At 41.5% G+C, this 20539-nt stretch overlaps 2 non-coding genes across 2 annotated transcripts; both read left to right on the top strand.

Moving 5' to 3' along the window:
- Nucleotides 1–15044: 15044 nt before the first annotated feature.
- Nucleotides 15045–15117, top strand: Trnak-uuu (transfer RNA lysine (anticodon UUU)). Its single transcript has one exon. It is a non-coding gene; the product is annotated as a tRNA-Lys (tRNA).
- Nucleotides 15118–17232: 2115 nt separating this feature from the next.
- Nucleotides 17233–17305, top strand: Trnak-uuu (transfer RNA lysine (anticodon UUU)). The gene has a single exon. It is a non-coding gene; the product is annotated as a tRNA-Lys (tRNA).
- Nucleotides 17306–20539: the final 3234 nt, after the last annotated feature.

The following is a 20539-nucleotide window of genomic DNA, read 5'->3' as shown; positions in this document are numbered from 1 at the left end:
CCCAATCACTGCATGCTTCGAATTGTTTGGTTGATTTTGGCACCCAATCACTGCATGCTTCGAATTGTTTGGTTGATTTTGGCACCCAATCACTGCATGCTTCGAATTGTTTGGTTGTTTTTGGCATCCAATCACTGCATGCTTCGAATTTGTTTGTGGATTTGTGCACCCAATCACTGCATACTTCGAATTGGTAGAATTTACACCCACTCATTCCATCATGTACCATGATCTCTACCATTTTCATTGAACTGAAATGAACACGGCGTTTCCCGCCTTCTTTCTCTTGATAAATACTCTTGTCACAGTAATCAATACATTCAGAGGTGACATCATTAGCTGAAGGGAACCAGGGCTCCGCGGCGTCGTTACGCACAGCGCAGCTGCGTTCTCGGCCGCCGTTGCGCAAATGTGGCGAAGGTAGCCTGGAGCCCTGTCACCCCAACCCGACCGCTGAGGCAAGCCACCTTCATCAGCGGGGCTAACGGGCTCCCCGCAAGTGAGTAACGAGTTTAAAAACTCAGATATATCATCATTTAGCAGACAGTTTACGCTAAAGATACAGAATGTGCACATGCTATGTATCAAAATACATATTTACGTGTTTAATTTAGTTTTTTTATCTTGAGGCCATTGAGTTTTCTTTTCGAAAGGTCATGATGTTTCTGAACTTGAAACACAAATACACGTTTTGTTACTGAAGTATCAAACACATATCGGAAGAGTTTTGAATGTGCCTCGATGATTCCTTCTGGAAAAATTGCTGGCCGAACTCAAATGTGCAAAATAATACGGACAAAAGAAATTGTTATTTCTCTTCAAGATAGATTTGCTTAGTAAGTTTTGTTAAAACGCCAACGTGGCATTCTCCCTCGCTATATTGCTACCGTAGAAGGATGGCAAGGCGTGAATTTTCTCCCCAGAACCAGGAGTTGATTTTGCACTAAATATATTTTCGAATTATTTTTTGATATTGCCACCAATCAATGCATACTTCGAATTATTCGGTTGATTTTGTAACCCAATCATATATAACCTTCTCAGAATGTTGGACTTTTACCAGATAAAATATGACAATTTTTGTCTTAGAAATAATGAAAAATGTCGTTTGCAAATTCCAAATGATGTCTCAGAAAGAAAATGCTTGTTATGTGGTGGTCTGTGAATAGGAATGCGACTTTGGAGAAAGCAGTAGACTGATTTGAGACGTCACCGTCAGAAAGGAACTGCGGCAATTCGCCAAACTGTTGTTTTGAAAAGTCATTGAAGTCTTACAATACCCATTATCTGAAAATTCTGTTACTTACAAATTGCCATATCAATACTAAAAAATTGTCGTCAGCTATGACATTCTCTCTTGGAAGGACTTCCATTCCAATTGTTTACAATTTTTGTTTCCAAATGCTATATATAACCTTTGCCAAATTGCCTTTTTAAGTTGTTAACCATTTCACACATTGCCCTTCAGATGAAATCGTGACAATTAACGTTGAATCAAAGAACATGCTATCTGGCCACCTTACGGATAAATACGGAACCAAAAATGCCTGAAATGCTTTGGATTCACTGCACAGCAACTGGCGACAGCACGGGTCAATTGGTGAAGGGCGGTTCGCCCGGGCTCAAACTTAGATTACGGTTGGTTCTGCTTCGTGGCATGATATTTTCTTAATCTGCAGCTTGACCGAAAGAATGAACCTTTCCAAACGCCCCTCGTTGGTGGTAATTAATATATACTCTGGACACCAATTTATATTCAATGCGGGAATATTTGAGATCTATTGTACATTGTTCGATTATTTCATTAATTGATTATAACAGTCTCTTGTTGGATAGTTCATTGTGTTAGTTAGTCACTTTCGCGGAAAATCCTTGGCAGCAACTTACTAATCAACGACTCCTTTTAGTCACATCCCCCAACCGGACATCAAACCCCTTGCGTGAGCGCGGTAATCCTCCCCGCGTAACTTTCGTCATCGTGTCAGCATCCAGCCCCCTTCCGACAACCCAATTTTCTCGAAACAACCCAGTCATATTATCACATATAAAAGGAAGCACGTGACCTGTTGGAGCCGAGATCAAAGGATGCCGACAATTTTTATGACAGTAGATAGTGAGGGCTCTTGGTGCAAAAATATCTATGAATTGCAAGCGCAAATGGCCAGGCCCGACAAAATGGCTCATGGCCAGGAATACACGGTAATGAGTAATATGCGGAAGAATATAGAGTATGCTAATGTGACAGCCGCATCACATCGATATTTCTATGTCATCATCCGCTTTGGCCAATGGCGACCAGGCTTCTGTTTCTAACGAAGTTAAACCTGCCGGGGAGATAATTGTCATCAATACAACAAATTTGATGAAAAAAAATAATTTTCGAACGAAAAGTATAATTAAAATGGTGCGATTTAATATCAAAATGGCCTCATCAGCACGATTGCAATGGGTTCGATTTTGAGTATCATTTATTGTCAAAGTCTTATATAAACTTCATTTCACCCAGCCGTTTTGTTCTAGGGTAATGTGCACAGTGTGTAAGCTCGGTGGATTTCGCTTTTTTCAATATCTTCCACTACATGACGGCTGGCCAATATGACATGAACTACGCCAATGATTTTTGTTTTGATTATCATGTATGTATATGTTTTTCTCTACTTATCTTCACGCATTTGTCATGTTTTCAATCCGCAAACTGACCAAAAATATTCAACTTATCCAGCACATATAGTTTACTTATACTTGTCATCGTCAATTGGTCATCTGGCACTGGAATGATATTGGAATCTGCGTTAACCAGTACAGTTGAATATCTGATAGTTTCTTCTAGGCTAGTTGTGCATTTTCAAACATTATGCTATCCTCTTCGTCGATTTTATTTATAGTTTCATTGAGACATAACAAATTCATTAAACTGGAAGTGACATTAATCAGTTTCTCCGGGCATCTGCTATTTAATTTCTCGATTTATAACGCCCAATTGATTTCAAGATTGCTTTTTTAATCTATTCAAATAACACTTTCACGCCTGATGAAGCAAGATCACCCGTTTCCTTTTTGACTTTTCAAAATCTGATCGGAAGTTCTAATATGTGTTTAAATTGCGCGATGATTGAATATATTCCAATCTCAAAAATGTTTTTGTCAATGTTATAATCCCGTAACCTTTTGAGAAGATATGCAACTCCAATGATTTGCCTTGCATTTATTCATCATGGTTCTCGCTTTGTTTGGAAACGTGGAGTGGGAGGTGGTGAGTCCGGGTTAAAAAGAAATTGACATTGACGATTATGGATGAGTTGTTTGCTAAAAAGTGAGACGTGGCCTTTGAAAACGTGATATTTTAGCATGCGACATGTGATTACAATTCGATAGAATAGAAACATGAATTAATAAAAGTTGTGTTCGTGTTTAGTATGTGCATGCAGAGCCTAAGCCTGTTTGTCCAAAAGAAATGCAGTTATGACCTCCTCTATACTGTTGGCGTTAAGTCCAACTCGGCGTTATCTTCAGCAGACTCAACAGAAAGAAAAGTTAACGCGAACTTAGTGTATACCGTATTTTGATACCTGGCTGGCCGTAAGTACGTGAATTTTTTTCATTTCTTGCAGAACTGACACGCTTTTAAACGCCAGCAATGTTTCCCGCAGAACATGTACTTCTTAAACAGAAACAGTTCTTCAATATAAATTATTTTCATTCATTTGGTGCTCATCCGCCTCAGCCATGCGAATACTTACACTTTATGTAACTCAGCCATTAAAAAAACGCCAAAGCATGTTTCGAATCGGAGATTCAGGACTATCTGCCGAGTATTACTCAAATTTGCGTATCATCGTAATTTCGTAGTACGCTATCTCGAAGTTAATTATCTTCAGGTCATCTCAAATCTGTTTGGAATATTCAGAGGCATAACCATACATTGACTGAATACAACACTTGATAAATACTGTGCATCTTTTAATCTGTTCGATAATGATAGATCACGAGATTTATTGTTTGAATTTAATCCGAAGATAATGAGATTATGAGTGAAGTGATGAGCATTTCGAGATGATAGACGATAGAAAAGCAAACATGTTGAATTAGATTTTTAAGAGATAAAAGGAGCTCTCACTGTCATTTGTTTACGCTGAGCGATTGCGGGATATTACAGGAGGCTTCGAAATTCGATAAATACGCATACATGTAGTTTCTCAAACTACCGGTAGTCGTTTCGCCTCGGCCGGGCTCTTTGAACAGAATCTGATGACATTGTTTGACACGTGACAGCATCGCATCGGTGACGACAGGCAACAAAAGGGTGGACACGCGACCGGATTGAAAATGTCATCAGGCCAAAACAACCAATTTGATACAATGAGATTTTGAATTAAATCAATAGTTTTACCAGATTTTGTCAACAATGGTGAAACGGATTAAGTTCCAGGGTGAAGGGGTCATACCATTTGGGGAGGATGTGCGTTTCTGTTCAAGGAAGTTATTAAAATCTGTTATTCATATTTTTTTAGCTCACCTCTTAGCAGAGGTGAGCTTCTCCCATACCGTGGCGTCCGTCGTCCGTCGTCGTCGTCGTCGTCGTCGTCGTCGTCGTCGTCGTCGTCGTCGTCGTCGTCGTCGTCGTCGTCGTCGTCGTCGTCGTCGTCGTCCGTCGTCCGTTAGCAGGGCACGTTTCGTAACTGTTAGAGCTATTGAGTTGAAACTTGGTACACATGTACCCTTATGTGATGACACCTGGGAGACCAAGTTTCGGTTCGATTCGTTTCATGGTTTGGCCACCAGGGGGCCAAACGTTAAAAGTGAAAATATGCAATATCTCCCTTAATAGTAGTCGGGAAATTTTGAAAAAAATATGGTAGGTACTTCTAGCAAAGGTGCATCATATATCCTCCGGGTTTTTGATTTGACCTCCTTTTCAAGGTCACAGAGGTCAAATGGTGTAAATTGGCCGTTAGGATGTAACGATGGCACGTTTCTAAACTGCAATGACTATTGATACCAAATTTGGTACACATTTACCCCTTAGTCAGGTGATCTCAGGGACCGAAGTTTGGTCCAATATGATTCACCACTTGACCACCAGGGGGCAAAATCCAAAAACCTTAAAAATGTGATTATTCCTTAACTTCTTGCCCGATTGCCACCAATTTGATATCATGGGTACATCTAACCACCATACAGTATATGTCACACAGGTTTTTAATTTGACCTTCTTGTCAAGGTCACAGAGGTCAAATGGCGTAAATTCGCCGTCGGGCCGTAACTATGGCACGTTTTTTAACTGCAATGACTATTGATCACAAATTAAGTACACATGTACCCCTTGGTCAGGTGATCTCAGGTACCGAAGTTTGGTGCGATCTGATTTGCCGTTTGGCCTCCAGGGAGGGGGCCAAATCCTAAATTCTTTAAAATGCCATTATTCCTAGTAATGACTTGCCCGATTGGCACCAATTTTATATCATAGGTACATCTAATTCTAACAACCATTCAATGTGTCACCCGGGTCTTCTTTGATTTGACCTACTTTTCAAGGTCACAGAGGTCGAATGTACTGTAAATTGGCCATTTTGGGGAAATTGTAATTGCTTGGACCTACATCAAACCTAACACTACATGACACAAGACCATGCTCTTTATCCATCTTTCCTCCACATGAGGTGAGCACAATGGCCCTGGCCATTTCATTTCTAATGCTTAGGGTATGCAACGATACCTTGCCTCTGGTGAGTTATTTTAGTTTCAATCCCGTGATAGGACTAGCACTTACTGACAGCATAACAGATAAAACCTAACCAGTCATTGCAGATAACAAAAATAGGCACGGTTGGAAAATATACATATCTGAGTTGTGATCGTTTGGATTTTTTTTTATTTATTGGTCCTTCCTATCACTGTTAGGGAGTAAGATCTCGCTCCCGGACAAAATTAGATTTGCGAACTCCTTGATTTTTTTTCTATATCATGTCAGAACAGAAACGTACGCGTCACGTTCTTGCGTAATGATGAAGAAAACAAGCAAGCAAATCAAATAACTTGATTGTCACAGTATTGTCCCACCATCAAAGAGATGTCAAGGCAAGATTATTTATCTCCAACACGTTTGATATTAGTTTGAAGACCTATCTACCCGAGTTAGGGATCTCCATTAAGCGCCAGCAAAGTGTTTGCTTAACGCGCGGACAGGTAATGCGAATTTCCCATAGATCGCGCGCAAATTTGCCAAATCGAGGAAAGGAAAACACTGATAGCTACTAGATGAGAGTGCAACAAATTTTATATCAATTGATATTTATGTCCCTTTATGTTCAGCATAGAAATGTCTTTCGTTTCGTATGACGGTGCAGCGATGGATCCGAAGGTTTGGAACCATTGTGATAATTGGTGACGCTAAAACGTACGGACGATAGACAACTTTAAGCAGCTCGACTGATTGGTTCAGCATTGCCAAGTGAGCTCAAAACTTGCCTGGTGTTGCCAAACCTAATCGTTTCCGAAACCATTCTGGAACATGAACAAGAAACAAAAGTCACCCATAGGTTTACACCACCTTCGTTTCCCGGTGTTAAACCAAGCTCTACCAATTCTTGTCTTAATCCTATTGAACGCAGAGCTGCTACCTCAGGCAGGCCGAGAGCTACCGAAGTCGCAAGGATCTGCCGCCACGCCTGAAGTCTCCTCTACCCCGAGGATATCGGTGATTTATCATGATGTTACGTGTGAAGCGATCCTCTCTGGCTGGCGGGGTTAGATCCCGTGGGGAACCTCCAACTATTGTGGCAGAATCTAAAAAAAAAGTGATGACTCTGCCATGGGTTGGCTTTACAGATTTCGACGCGATTCGAGGATGGGAGCGGGAGATATGTCTCAAAACTTTTAACTCCTCGCAAAAGAAGAATTGTGTACTGCGTTGCTGTAACGGGCAAACGTTTCTGTACAAGGTTGACGAACAATCAAAGTTTTTTACAATGCGTGATGTTAACTTACGGGTAGCTCGTTGCCCTTCGGACAACCTAGCAGAGGTTGCATACGAGAGTATAGCAAGACCGAATACCAAAATGAGCACTAAGGCTGCTTGAATGAGTTGTCAGTGGGTGCTAGTCGCCCATCAGGTCCCGGGCCAAAAGCGTTGTTCTCCTTGACCTAGTGGTATCCTGATCCTGCATAACACCAACGCGAGCACCATCGCCTCCCGAACGTTCAGAGGGTGCTAATAGATCCATCAGTCCCCGGATCGCTACGAAACTTACCCAAACTATCAAGGAATCACTTACGGTAGGGGCAGGTGCAGATGTGTCGGGTCTTGCCGTCAAACGTTCTTCCCGGAGAAGACACTGCTTCTGCATAGATTGAAAGAGCCATCAGAAAACGCATTCTTTATTTGCGTTTTTCCGAGTTTGATATTCGCAGGGATGTTGTAAAGAACGCATTAATAACGCATTCTACCACTAATGATCAATTACGGTTTTTTAGGTTCTCACAGATGAGTTGAAGTCGATTACTCCACCGACGTGTGGCCATGTAAGTCACTTTTTTACCACGTGCTCCCGGGGTTTTTTGGATCGACATTACGATACGCTGAGCCTTGTCTTGTAGAGATTCTCAGGCGCCTGATAAATAAAGTAGTGCTACACGAGTTTAATTTCTCTGATATTGAAATGAACACCTCGGCGACGCTTAAACAATACTAAGAAAGTTATAAACCGGCAGTAACAGTGTCATTCTTCCTTGTCTTAGCTTATGGCTTGAATCCGGTATGTAGTCTCTTTAACCATGTTAACAACCGTTCGTTTGTGCAGCTTCTCTTTTATTACTTTGAGTCGCTGTGAGGTAAAGGTGAAGACAAGAGACTGGTGTTGCTGTAGCAATACAGGGGCGTTTGAGAATATCACAATTTGTGAGAATCGGTGGGGCAAACTTTTGAATGTCTAAAAATTCGAAGTGTGCAGGATTACTTGTACAGTTTGCACAATAACGAAGTGGTTTTGCTGGATCCGTGACTGTCAATGTCCACTTATTACAACGTCAACAACGTCGTCCTGAGGAAAGGGTAGTGATTTCTCCTAAACCGTGGCCGTACTACGGAACTCAGTACGTTTTCCGTACATATTGCATAAAACAATGACTCGGGTTAATTATTAGTGTACAGAAAGAGGGAAACATTTTAATGTACCCTTTGGTAATTGGTTGTTTACAACAATAAATAATTTGATTTACAGAATACAACATAATGGTCTCTAGGACACCCCTTGAACCTTATGATATCTTTATCATTATGTCGCATCTTTGGGGGATTAAGCTCAAGACAATAGACTGGGTTTAATGGCGTTTGAAATGGCCCTGTTAGTCTCCACGGGTTAGCCCTGCCGCTAAATGGTCTGTGCAGACCATTATGATACCGAAAACGTGTCGGAGATTGTGACATCAGCACCTCACTGGGGTAAACTGCAAGGATCACAAATCTGATGGATCTAATCGTGTCATAAGAATCACAGCTCTAATATGGTTCCACTGTGGCAAGTTGCAAGGTCTTTAACCCTCGATTGTTACAGCAGAGTACCTATTAAGGGTTGACCAGAGGCACCACCATTTTGGCTAGAACTGAAAATCCTTAAACAATTGGAACCTCCCAGGTTGAAAATGAGTATTCACTTCCATTATCACTTTTCCGAAAACAAATCCACAAAGGATCCTCAAGGACTTCATTAATAAACCTTTAATTCGTTGATAATAATCACAGCATTAGTCGAGAGGAGTTTGGAGCAAATGAGTGTTCTATCAGCTAGGAACACACTACCAGATTTGAGACGTGACTGCCATATTTGCGCCATTGTCACGCTGTCTTTAGGCACGGGTAATCACGCTGGTGATTTATTGTGCTTAGTGTGCAGCGGTGATTGAATCTGTGAAATAATAGGAAGACTGGCTGGTTTTCTTATTGGTGATGTTTGACAAGAAACAAAGAAAGAAGTTGAAGTAGTTTCTGGCGTGTTTATTTTTCAGTGTTTTGTACCGGTGTAATGTTTTTGAGTGTTTCTGTTTTTGAGTGTTTCCCCTCATTGTTTGGGAACGCTCAAAAATAGATTGACGAGTTTTTCTGTGTATCCCCCCTATTGAAAAGTCATGGTCTCTCTAGCTGCCTATTGTTTGGAAACACTGAAACATGGGGAACAACCACAGATGTTACACCGGGTTGGTGTCAGCCTCTTGTCATGCCATTCCTACAAGGTTTTTGCGCCTCATATAGTCTAAATGGCTGTGGAGGAATTCGACCCAGCCTGTTCTAATGTCAGTTTCTTTGTCATGACATAGGTGCTGGCTGGTCCTATTTCTACGGCGTGCCGTTGATTCTATTTGCTTTGCATTTGGAGGAGTACTTAGTATACGCTCCTATGGAGGTAGCTCGATAATCAGCAAGTACGTTCACATCAGCTTTGGTTGGACAGTAGCCATTACCACCGTGTATTGTGTAAAAGACCGCGGATACCCAATTTCACAACATCACAACTCATAAGCGACACTATTACTTCCAATATATTATCTCTGGTCTTTCACATGTCTTTGAACTACAAATTCCTCAGCCTTATAGTACACTGTCTATAGAATAATGCGTCCTCCATTTACTTTGACAGCTAGTTTCCACAATCTACCCAATAGATCATCACAAAACAGCAAATATGAAGTTGACACTATAGTCAATCATTCTCCATCTTCAGTTTAATAAAGACTTAGTGTGATAAGTATTGATGATGGCCATTTGACTAAGACTGCCTATCCTGAAGCACACAGATCATATCAAGGCAACACAACCATCGCTCCCGTGATGTCACTTGACCTGGCATCTCCGTCCATCACTTTCAATCTCTGAGCTCAATCAAGACTTAAGAGACAATGTACCATTTCGACAGGCTGTCCCTTTGATCAGCGGATTATTAATACTGTTATCTAAGTCATAACTCTACAATCATTTGCATGTTCTCAAACGCTCGGTTTATAAATGTTTATAAACAACGGAGATCGTAAATCTGTCTATGATACTGATGTAATCGCTGATAGCAGCATTGTCTTGGCTCTTGGTCATTGTGACCGCACCAATAAAATGGCAAGTGACTCCCAAAGCGTTTGTCCTTTTACTTTTATCAATCTGATGAATGTCCTTGTGGGCTATCTGTGATTTGCATTTTGTTGCATCCAAGATAGCATCAAAGTTCGGCCATTATGGCATTGACGCTCGTGCTACAGTCCGCAAGGTCACAGGTGGTCGCCGTTGATAAAACGTGGTCGCGATCTCGTGAGTATGCATCAGCAATCCCAAACTCTGTCCTGAGCAGGGACTGCGTAATCCGGCGTGGAAAAGACGACTGAAGATTCCGAACATAGGCGACATTTGATGAAACGGCCCTGCTTTCTAAGACGTCTACTCCCGAAACCTGATCACCGCCACAAGATTCTGCAACAAACTATAACTAGCTCTTGGGGAGATGTTCTAGGAGGGCTGAATGGCGACAAATGATTACAGATTAAGACATACTCCTGTATAACGGGATTTACAACCCAATATTTGTGTCCCGTTAGCTTAAAGTGCGGCCTGCCTCTGAAACGCTGGCAAGTGTGGATGTCAGTAGTCAATCTTGTTTACGGAAGATTACTTCGGAACTATCTCCGAGATGGTTTTTTTCCTTTTTTGGTTATATTGTTGGTAAATAAACGAAGTGTAAAGAGAAAGTTAAACCCTTTGGTCCTAACGTTTCACTCTTAGCTAGTGGTTGATAAAACTTCAAAGTGAAAGAAATGTGAACACAGTTGTATATTTATAACAACATGAGTAATGCCAGGATCTTGGCGTATGTCCAGCGTTCACCACGGTGATGACGAGTCTAATCTCGTTGTCTTAACGTAGATAAAACAATTAGAATGCAGAGGTGGTGCAAATGCCGTAGAAAAGCTCATTGACAGTACAAGGTGTAGACTAGCCATCAGATGTGAGTACGATTAGCCATTCAACAATCACCCCTGACCATGATGGGTGGCTATCACCCCATTACCCTAGAGTACAACAGGATTCAGCGAAGGGAGGTCAGAGCCAAATCTCAGGGTGTATCATCAAGGTTCGAGTGGTAATCAAGAGTGGTGATAAACTGCAACAACGATATTTCTGTTAACGGAAATGCGCCAGGTTGTTCCTCAGGGCTGGTTACTCTAAGGTCGTTCCTTCAATACTCCTGTTTCTCCGCAAATTCTTGATGGAAACAAGATTATGACATTTGAGACCAACGATGACGATGGCGGAATCGTTGTGCCGCTCGCACCCGCTAGTCGAAACGACCTGAGGACTCAACGGAGTTGTTAAGTGAAATCTTACGACAAGGTTAAAATCAGTTTAAAGTTCGGAGCACACAGAGGTAACTTTATCACAGATCGTGTCCAAGGCGTTTACTCAGGAAGACGGTATCTTTGTGCGGCATTCTGTCGTTTGGGACTTGGGCGATACAGTGACATAGGTCACGCTAACAAAATGAAAGGTCGTTTTTCGATTAACATACGATTGTGAAGGACTCGGTGACATGATCTCGATGATAACTGCGTCTCAGTGCTCCTGGCTTGACCGTTCCAAGCCCAATAACGTGTCCTTGAACGAGAAACGGAAGCTATGATATCACAAACAGCCACCTCCTTGAAGGGACGATCCATTGGTATGCGAAGGTCGTAGCCGTAGGAGAATGTATGTACATGGAGAGCACGTCAGTGGAATGGCCATCGACAGTGGACAGGGCGAGCCATATTTCTATCATCGCAGTGACCAACAACAACCATAAGCCCATTATTCAAGAGTACATTACATGTACTACTATGCGATTCAGTGAGGTGCGTCGGACATATTAGTCGGATGGACTCCTAGCATGGACATCATCGTTATGGTCGAAGGTCAAGGTTAGGTCAATACGTTTCGTGTTGCAGATATCTGCCGGAAACCAGCATATTTAGCAAGGCAGGACACGTGAATATCACCATATAATGCACTTTTGTGAAACGGTCAATACAAGGTCGTGTGCCCAGTTGTCCATCACTGTCAATCAGATTCCATTTCATAATCGGATGACGTTAATTGGTAGTCACTGACACTACGATGCCCTTAATTATATTCCTGGTCAGGGAATAAGGACTGACCACGGATGTAGAGCACACACATTTGTGGGCTGACCGACCGTGCTCGCGTGATCGGATCAGGCTTAATAGAACCTACATTCTAGAATCTTTGATGGAATTCGCATCATAGAAACTACCATGGGCCATCATAGAATCCATGATGACCCATTATGGAATCTATAATGGAAGATCAAATGCAAAACGTAGTTCGTGACACTCATCATAGGTTATACCATGGGCCATCATAATTCTACGACGGATACGTTTGCCTATGTAGCTAAAGGGAAACGTCCCTGGACGCAAAAAGCAGACCCTCCCAGATGTTGAGTGAAAGTAACAAATCATTTAGGCAGTGTAATTCGAGGCAAGAATCGCGATAATCTCCAATACAGTCATGAATCCGTCAGCACTATGCAATTACCTCAGCGGGGAAGTCAACTGACAAAGAAACTGAAAGTTTTGGAACAGCGGCGGCTGTGCGGTATAGGTGTATTACCTTGCCTATACGTCATGATAGAGACAATTATAAGGCATCCATGTCCTCCTGGGGGAAATCTACACCCGTCCCTCTTGCCCTGGGATACATTTCCAAGACGCTCGGACTTTCCCTCTTTTTTAAAAAAGTGCGTTCTCTCCCGGCATATCATTGATTAGGTTTCATTAGTGGATTGTTTTGGTTTTGTTTGGGTATGGCGAAATGGCACCCCTGCGCATGATCATTCTTCATGATATGATGAAGCTGCGCGCGTGATTTATATTCCCTTATAATATCGGGTTATGACTTTCTGATTCTTTTACAAAGGTTTATGTGATATCATGATCCGAAACCTTGCCAATTTTCGTAAGAAAACCGAGATCACCCAACGGTCATACGCTTATTTGGACATGTAATGTGCCTCTTGGTTCACCATAAACGAGGTAATCACAAAATATAGCAGAGATTATGATGCCATTGTAAAAAAATCAAATCAGATCATTATTTTCTGATTTCTTTTTCCCCAAACAGTGGTGAGTAAAAAGACGCCCTGGGCTGAAGGCGAATTCATTGTGTGTGTAATCATGGTAATGGTATCATTGACGGTCAACTTTGCAGATACTGACCTCTATCATCAAATTAGCGCCGGTGTAACAGTAACAAATGCCCCCCTGAAAAAAGTGTTCAGTCCTATTGTATTCTGCAATATGGTTCTATAGAGACCCTGACAGTCAATTGCTCAGAGATTGAAGCGCATAATAGAAGCCTTTGTTTCCCGGGCATTCTATTCTAGGACATTTTAAACTTCTACACCGGCAACGTTAAGATGCGGAGAGCACATGCATACAATATGTACGAACATTATATGACTTGCACTTCACAGTACCATGAGTCGTTCTTCTTAATTCATAGTCCTACTGCTCTTTGTCCTCGTGGTCAAATATTGATGACATCTGCATTAATGACGTCACACTTTGTCATAAAAAAGTGACGTCACGATCATTGTTGCTGGTATCTCATTTCCAGTAGCTCAATTAGTATGCTTCCTGCGTTATTTAGTGGTCAAACAGCGCTGTCGGCATCCTTTGATGTTCAAACCGGTAACATAAAAGTCCCTCAATCCATGCATATGAAAATGACAATCTCTGTCAATTTTATTGCGCCCCGCGCATGCGTTGAGTTGTTAAACGTCACTGGCGCCATTTTCATTGAAAGTGGGTTTATATTGATGCTTCATTGTGGCATCAGCGTCGACGTTCTTTGATTATTCATGTCAGAATCATAAACAGTTCAGATGAGGTCCTGAACCTGGATACGTATTAAATTCAAAGCTGTCGCAAGGACATATCATGGTTATCCATAATGGAATCAAATATTATTCTTGTTGGGCCAACAATCTGTATTACACCACTGTCATCTCACGGTCATAGCTGGATCTAGCCGCGTGCCTGATCAGATGATCACAACTTATACCGATTGACCCCGATTTATTGTGGTCCATTGGAGGAAATAAGCTAAACGGGACACTCTCAGACGGGACTGGACCTGGATTAAAGTAATCACGTTGAGGCTTCAGGTCCACTGTCACGTGGCCGATCAACGCCACATGTGGGGCCTAATGGTATTAGGCTACCGTAAAATAGGTCATCCGACCTCATAAACTGATGACGTCGCTCACAAAAATGGAGTCACACCTTGTCCTCGTTCTCAAAGTTGGGGCCGATCTTAATCTACCATTTAAGATGCTCCGTGACGGTGATGCTACATTGTATTGATTTTTCCCACAGTGCAACTGACCAAACAAACTAGGAAGTTTAATTAAGAGGAGCAAGTTATTACTAATTGCTATGCCCAGGTGCATGTCAAGGAAGGGACGCACCTGTAACCTTCGAGATGATTGACTTCGAGATAATTGTCCTGATGATTTCTAACATGAAATGAACCCGATTCTGTTGATGGCAATCGATGAGACTGATCAAAGCGAGAGACACCTGTTAGACAGTCTAATAAGTCCTAAACAAAACCTTTGTAACAACGTGCTAAAATCGTATTGAATTCGGACCAAAATGGTAATATAAGAATGAACTAAACATCCAGCTGCGTTGGACACTGGTAATCATATATTGGCTAATGATGATTTTATTCATTAAAGTGGTATGGATGTGAAAAAAAAGGTAATCAGCTGGATTTTAATTATTACCGATTCATATGGTGTGTTGTCACTAAATGATGACGACAAGGTGAATCCTTTTCAAAAAAAAAATCTTTTCGTGAATAATCCGGTAGTTGATATCGTATTTTGCAACCATCCGACTTGATATCCTCTCATTTCATCAATGATTTTTAATTGCCAGCAATGTCAGCGAAGTCATTATACTATTGTAATTTCATAGACATCAGTCAAACGAAGCCCACCAGCCGAGCCCGTGTAGCTCAGTCGGTAGAGCATCAGGCTTTTAACCTGAGGGTCTGGGGTTCGAGCCCCCACGCGGGTGACTGTTTTTTTTCTTTTTCAATGTCACATGTATATATTGAGGTGAACGACGTCCTTCGTTTGACGACAGAAACCATGATTTTGGTTATCAATTGAAGAGCTGAGCAATGAAAAACCCATTTTATTGTTTGAAGCCAATTCCTCATTTTATACTGATTTATAATGGTAGGAAGTTGCCCTGCGTGAAGATGCCTAGAGATTTGGAAATTGTTTTCTAAGTGGCAATTTCTCCCACTCCAGAACAGGCCTCCCTAAATTTCAGGGCGTCGTCATAAACTATCTAAGATAACTTCTGTAAGAAGACGACCCAATCTGATTGACAGTCGGCAAAGATCAAAAGGTAACAGACAATTAGAATAGCAATAGAAGATTGGAATCCTCGGTCTGGGTTATTGCAGGGAGACTAGTTATTTGCACATTTTACGACTCCTCCGAAAGATCTGCCGAAATTGGCTCGGAGATGACGCGATGGTATAGAGAGGGTTTGCCCAGCCAGCTGCTCGGAGCAGTTATGACATGTACGGAAAATACGGAAAATATGTATTGTGATTTTGCAACTAATCTATCGCATACATTCGCCATTTGGCAATATACAAACAAAGCAGGCGACTACTGATTACAGCGTGCCGTTAAGAAGTCTAGTTCCGGTTTGGTGCAGATAGGAAACTTGATATTCGCATCCTTTCTCATTGTCACTTTACAAAATTCAATATTTCTTTCAAGAGAAATTTCACATAATACACCTTTCACCATCAGTGCATGGAGAAAAACGATCATATGTCCCACACGCAATCTCTAATGGAGTGCTTTAGTACAACGTTGCCGTTTGCAACCCTCTGTTGCTTTCATCATTGGTATTAAACGATGCCAATGCATCCGCGAGGTCTCGGTAGCTTGTGGCGATGAATTCCACATGGACCTTGATAATTATTGCATTGATCACTCTTTATTAGCGCATGAACGGCGCCAGTCAATAGCTGTTGTTTCCAGGAAGGTACTTTTAGGTCATACGTCAACTACTACAAACTGCAAGCATTGTGTCACAGCGCGTGTTGCTAATCCTTTGATTTCCTGGTTCATAAATTCGACTCTCGAATGGATGGATAAAGCTTTGTTTCAATCAGTGTTATCTACAATGCTGGATAGAGTTCAGCTGCAGCAGAGCCGTTTGAAGTTCCGGCGTAATCGATAGCTCAAACTTGTTTCATTACATTCACGTTACACTTTGCCCTATTTTCCCCCTCACATAGTTTATCCTTCATGTTCTTGTTGACTATTTGAGAAGCTGTGATATCCACCACCTAACTAGCGGCTTCCTTTGATGTTGACCATATTGTCATTATCCTTGCACCCAAGCTCATCATTACCACCATAGCAAAACCAATGCACAGATAGCGTTCAACAGCGTATTTGGTTATATGGCATTTATAACCCGTTTAGTGCTGCAGAAGAGGACGATAAAGTCCATCTCTAACCTCTCATGTTAATTGGGGATGTTTTGACCGCGATCACGATGAGTTTGAGATTATCATCCGGGGAGTTGCCTAGAGATGATTCCAATAAGGATCTTATCAAGAGGTAATCTGGCCCTACGCTAACAGCTTATAACTGCTGTGCATTTCTCATCACTTTAGCTAAAACTTAAAGTCCCAAAACAATTAGAACTCCTTCAAAATGAAGTGATTGCCCACTTAAAACCTGGAAGGAGGCTGTTCCCTGGAAATCAACAAACAGATTATCCCTTGAAAATGGAATTCGCCTTGTTTTGAGAGAGTTCTTATTGCTTTAGGATTTCAAGTTCTAGCCAAAATAATAGGGCCAATGGTCAATTCTTAACGTATTCACGGTGCCCAATCGGATGACCGTATTGCGTGGGGAATAGATTTCCGGCAACATGACCCACCCAACGTTTCTGTAACAATCGCCTTTTACACCCCTAAATTTCACCAGTCACAGATCGAAGATCGGGCGAGTCTATTGTTACAGGAAATCCCACACAATACTTATTCAGTAAGAAACCAAACAAAGACAGTGACTGGGCAAGTCCATTTTCCAGTGGAGACATACTAAAAAACCAGACGTTCAAAACACCTGTGGTCATTGCTTAAAGCACCGAGCCCGTGTAGCTCAGTCGGTAGAGCATCAGGCTTTTAACCTGAGGGTCTGGGGTTCGAGCCCCCACGCGGGTGGAATTCATTTTGCGAGAAAATATGAAAAACAATTTTTGATCGATTACTGAAGACGATTTTATACTATTCTGCACCACACTGTGTTGCATTGTCTCAAAATGTTTCATGACGTCACGCATGACTGGGAGCATTAATTTTTCATTCATGTCAACAGACAATGATTACTCCACTATTCCATTGGTGATCCCGAACGAGTGAACCGGGGGCAGATGTAATGCTATGACCTATTGTCTCGGGCTGATTGTTTCAGCCAACTAGCGAGTCGTGACTTCAATTGTTGATTGCTGGATCTCCTAATGAAAAACATCATTTGTTTGAGATAAAATTGATTGATCGAATGAGATTCGTGGTGTTTCGCATAAATGTGCTATCGCTTAGGGTGGATCAGTATAAACATGGTGATACCGTAACAGAACAATTGTCACTATACAGTATATTATCTACTCTTTCTTCACCAAGATCGTCATTTTTGTATAAAAAAATGTTCGATGAAACTGTCGCTTTTTAACAAAATCTAGATATGGCCAAAGAGTTCGCGTTACTTTGTACGTCAGAATGAGCGTCCCATGAGCGGTATCTAGCACCCTCCGGACGCATTATGCCTCCCTGAATAGTCATTAAAAAAAACTGTCGCCGAAAGGCAGAGGCAGTGCATTAAGTCAATTCAGTGCAAAGGGATTCGATGCCACAATTTTCAATCTCAGAATGACAAAGAAGATATGGGGATCTTTTTTTGGAAATGTCACGTTTTTGACAGGGTGGTAGTTAGAATTCCTAGTTGGGTTGGTTTTGAGTGCGATATGTCTTTATCTAGAGATGACACCGATGGAGCTGGCGTGGGTAAACACATGTTATACTTTCAGCTGTCAGTAAAACCTGAAATTCTCTCATCAAATGTGCCGAACCTTAAATTCATCTCTAAGTACCCTGTAATTGTTTTATGAATATATGAATAAGTTAACCTTCAGGCAAGGTCAAAGTCGTGCTTTTTTTGGCAAGGTCAGAAGGTCCTTAATTTGAAAGCCGGTATCCAATCCCCCACCTCCGGAATCTCTTTATTTGACTCGGAGTTTTCAGGAAAAATTAAGTTTGTGCGTAATCAACATCAGCGCCTCCGAAAAAAAGACTTTGTGCTCAATCTGAACATACATCGGCAGATATAAGAGTGAAGTATAAAAAAATTATCAAAAAATCAAAATAAAGCGTGGTCCAATTCGACAATTATGGACAGTAACGAAATACTGTACTATCTGACCAATTACTACACATGATAAAAATGGCTTTTTGGAAAGCTTCTGTTTTTTGCCCACATCCATCCCATGCGGCGAGTCAGAACTTCTTACATCGAATGATACACCAAATCATACACCAAAACAATGTGTTCTACACGACTTTTGTGACCCTAATGCAATATATCCTTTAATTCCTTCTGTCATTGTGTTATTTACCGTGCTCCGACAAAGGCTAGGGGTCTAGCCCATTAGTAACGAAATGAAGAGCTGATAGTCCCTGCTTGGTCGTTAGCCACTTAGCTGTCACCAATGGGGGACGCCTGGCGTTCAGTCGCACACACCTGTGATGTGCTAATATCATTTTGATATAAGGCTTCCCATAGGACCGTGGTATTGATGTAATTCTAGATGGGATACCAAATGAAAAATATGGATTGGACTCTAGTGTGGTTCTCCTGCTGTCTTCGCTTTTTGCTTCGGAACAGCAGTATATTAGTTAATCTGGGAGACGTCTTGAAAGGCTTTCTTTCTTGCAAATTTGGTTTACGAGTTTCAACATAACCAGTCCATCTATGTGTTAAGACACATCTCAGCATAAGCATTTCACGTCGGGTGTCAGGCACAATGCCTCTGTCACTTTCGTCTCGGTATTGCTATTGCTAACTCACAAGAAAATATCTCGTTGACAAGGAGAGGGGTATTGTAAGCTTGTTTTCTTTTCAGGTATGACGAACCAACAGTGACGAAGAAACAATCAGCTGCTCCTTTTATCTCTGTGCCTTTCTCGGTGCAGAAACCAAGCAGTGCATTCGATACTGCAATTTGTTTTTGTTCGATGCACTGAGACGCTGTACAGACAGTGTCAACCATACACCCAAGGGCTTCGCTCTGCCGGCAAAAACTGACAGATTTGTGGAAATCGACAGAGAATATTAAGTGAAATATAGAAAGGCTCTGGTGTTGGTCTTCGTTTGCTGTCTTGGGCATTTTTGTTCTAAGTGATGACGGTTCTGGCTCATCGAGAAATCATGGTGTCATCGTTTGGACCCTCGGGCTTTGCTCTCTCTTGCGGAGATGTTGAGACTAGCACGGATTGATGCAGACGGAGCTCTGGGGGAATTCTTGAAAGACGTGAAAATCTGCTGCTCGACATTGGTGTACAACGCTATGAAAATCAGTTCTTTCTTGCACCGTGTCCCGTCCGTTGCAGTTCACATGGTGTAGTGCATGCTCTGGCCATGAATGCATCCTGTATTGGGTTGAGATATAGAAAGGTTTTGATCATCGGCGGTTTGATTTTCACCTAACCAAGACTGTATATGATATTTCCGACCATAATGTTTTTTTAAACAAGATAAACAACATAGATTGATGACCAAATGTACGGAATTCGATATCAGTACTCTTTCAAAGTTCTATCAGATATGTAAATGAAATTCAATCACATAACATAATATCATGCTTCTAAGTAAAACTTGATATACAGTCATGTAATCTATTGTTAGATAGCGATGTTCTCTCATAATTCTATCGAATATGTATGTTATATTCACTTACAGAACATTACCACGTGCTCTCAATGCTGTCCCCAAAATCGAGAAAAAATAAAATCAAAATCTACTCTAAAATTTAGCTTCATCCGTCTTGGCAGGAAAAGGGTTAAACTGCGCCTGGGGCCAACCTGCCAACAAGATACATGGCGAAGAAAGACCCAGTTGCAATGTTCAATCAAAGTTGTCATTTTGCCGTATGAGATGGTGAGGTGACGCGCTCAGGGCTCGTTAAAATCTCACTAGGGACACGTTACACAAACACGTTGGCAAATCCACTGATTTTCCCCAACACAATTTGTCATATTGAGGCAGAAATGATCATCTTGAAATATGAAAAACCATATTTTATGTGACTTTGATGGCATCTTTAATAGAGCTATATTAGGATTCTGTTGTATATTCATGTGTGTACAGTACAAGAAAAATGTACCATTGTAAAATATGAAGAA

The sequence above is a fragment of the Lineus longissimus genome, chromosome 13, assembly GCF_910592395.1.
Source record: "Lineus longissimus chromosome 13, tnLinLong1.2, whole genome shotgun sequence".
Lineage (NCBI taxonomy): Eukaryota > Metazoa > Nemertea > Pilidiophora > Heteronemertea > Lineidae > Lineus > Lineus longissimus.
This window is presented reverse-complemented; position numbering and strand designations above follow the sequence as displayed.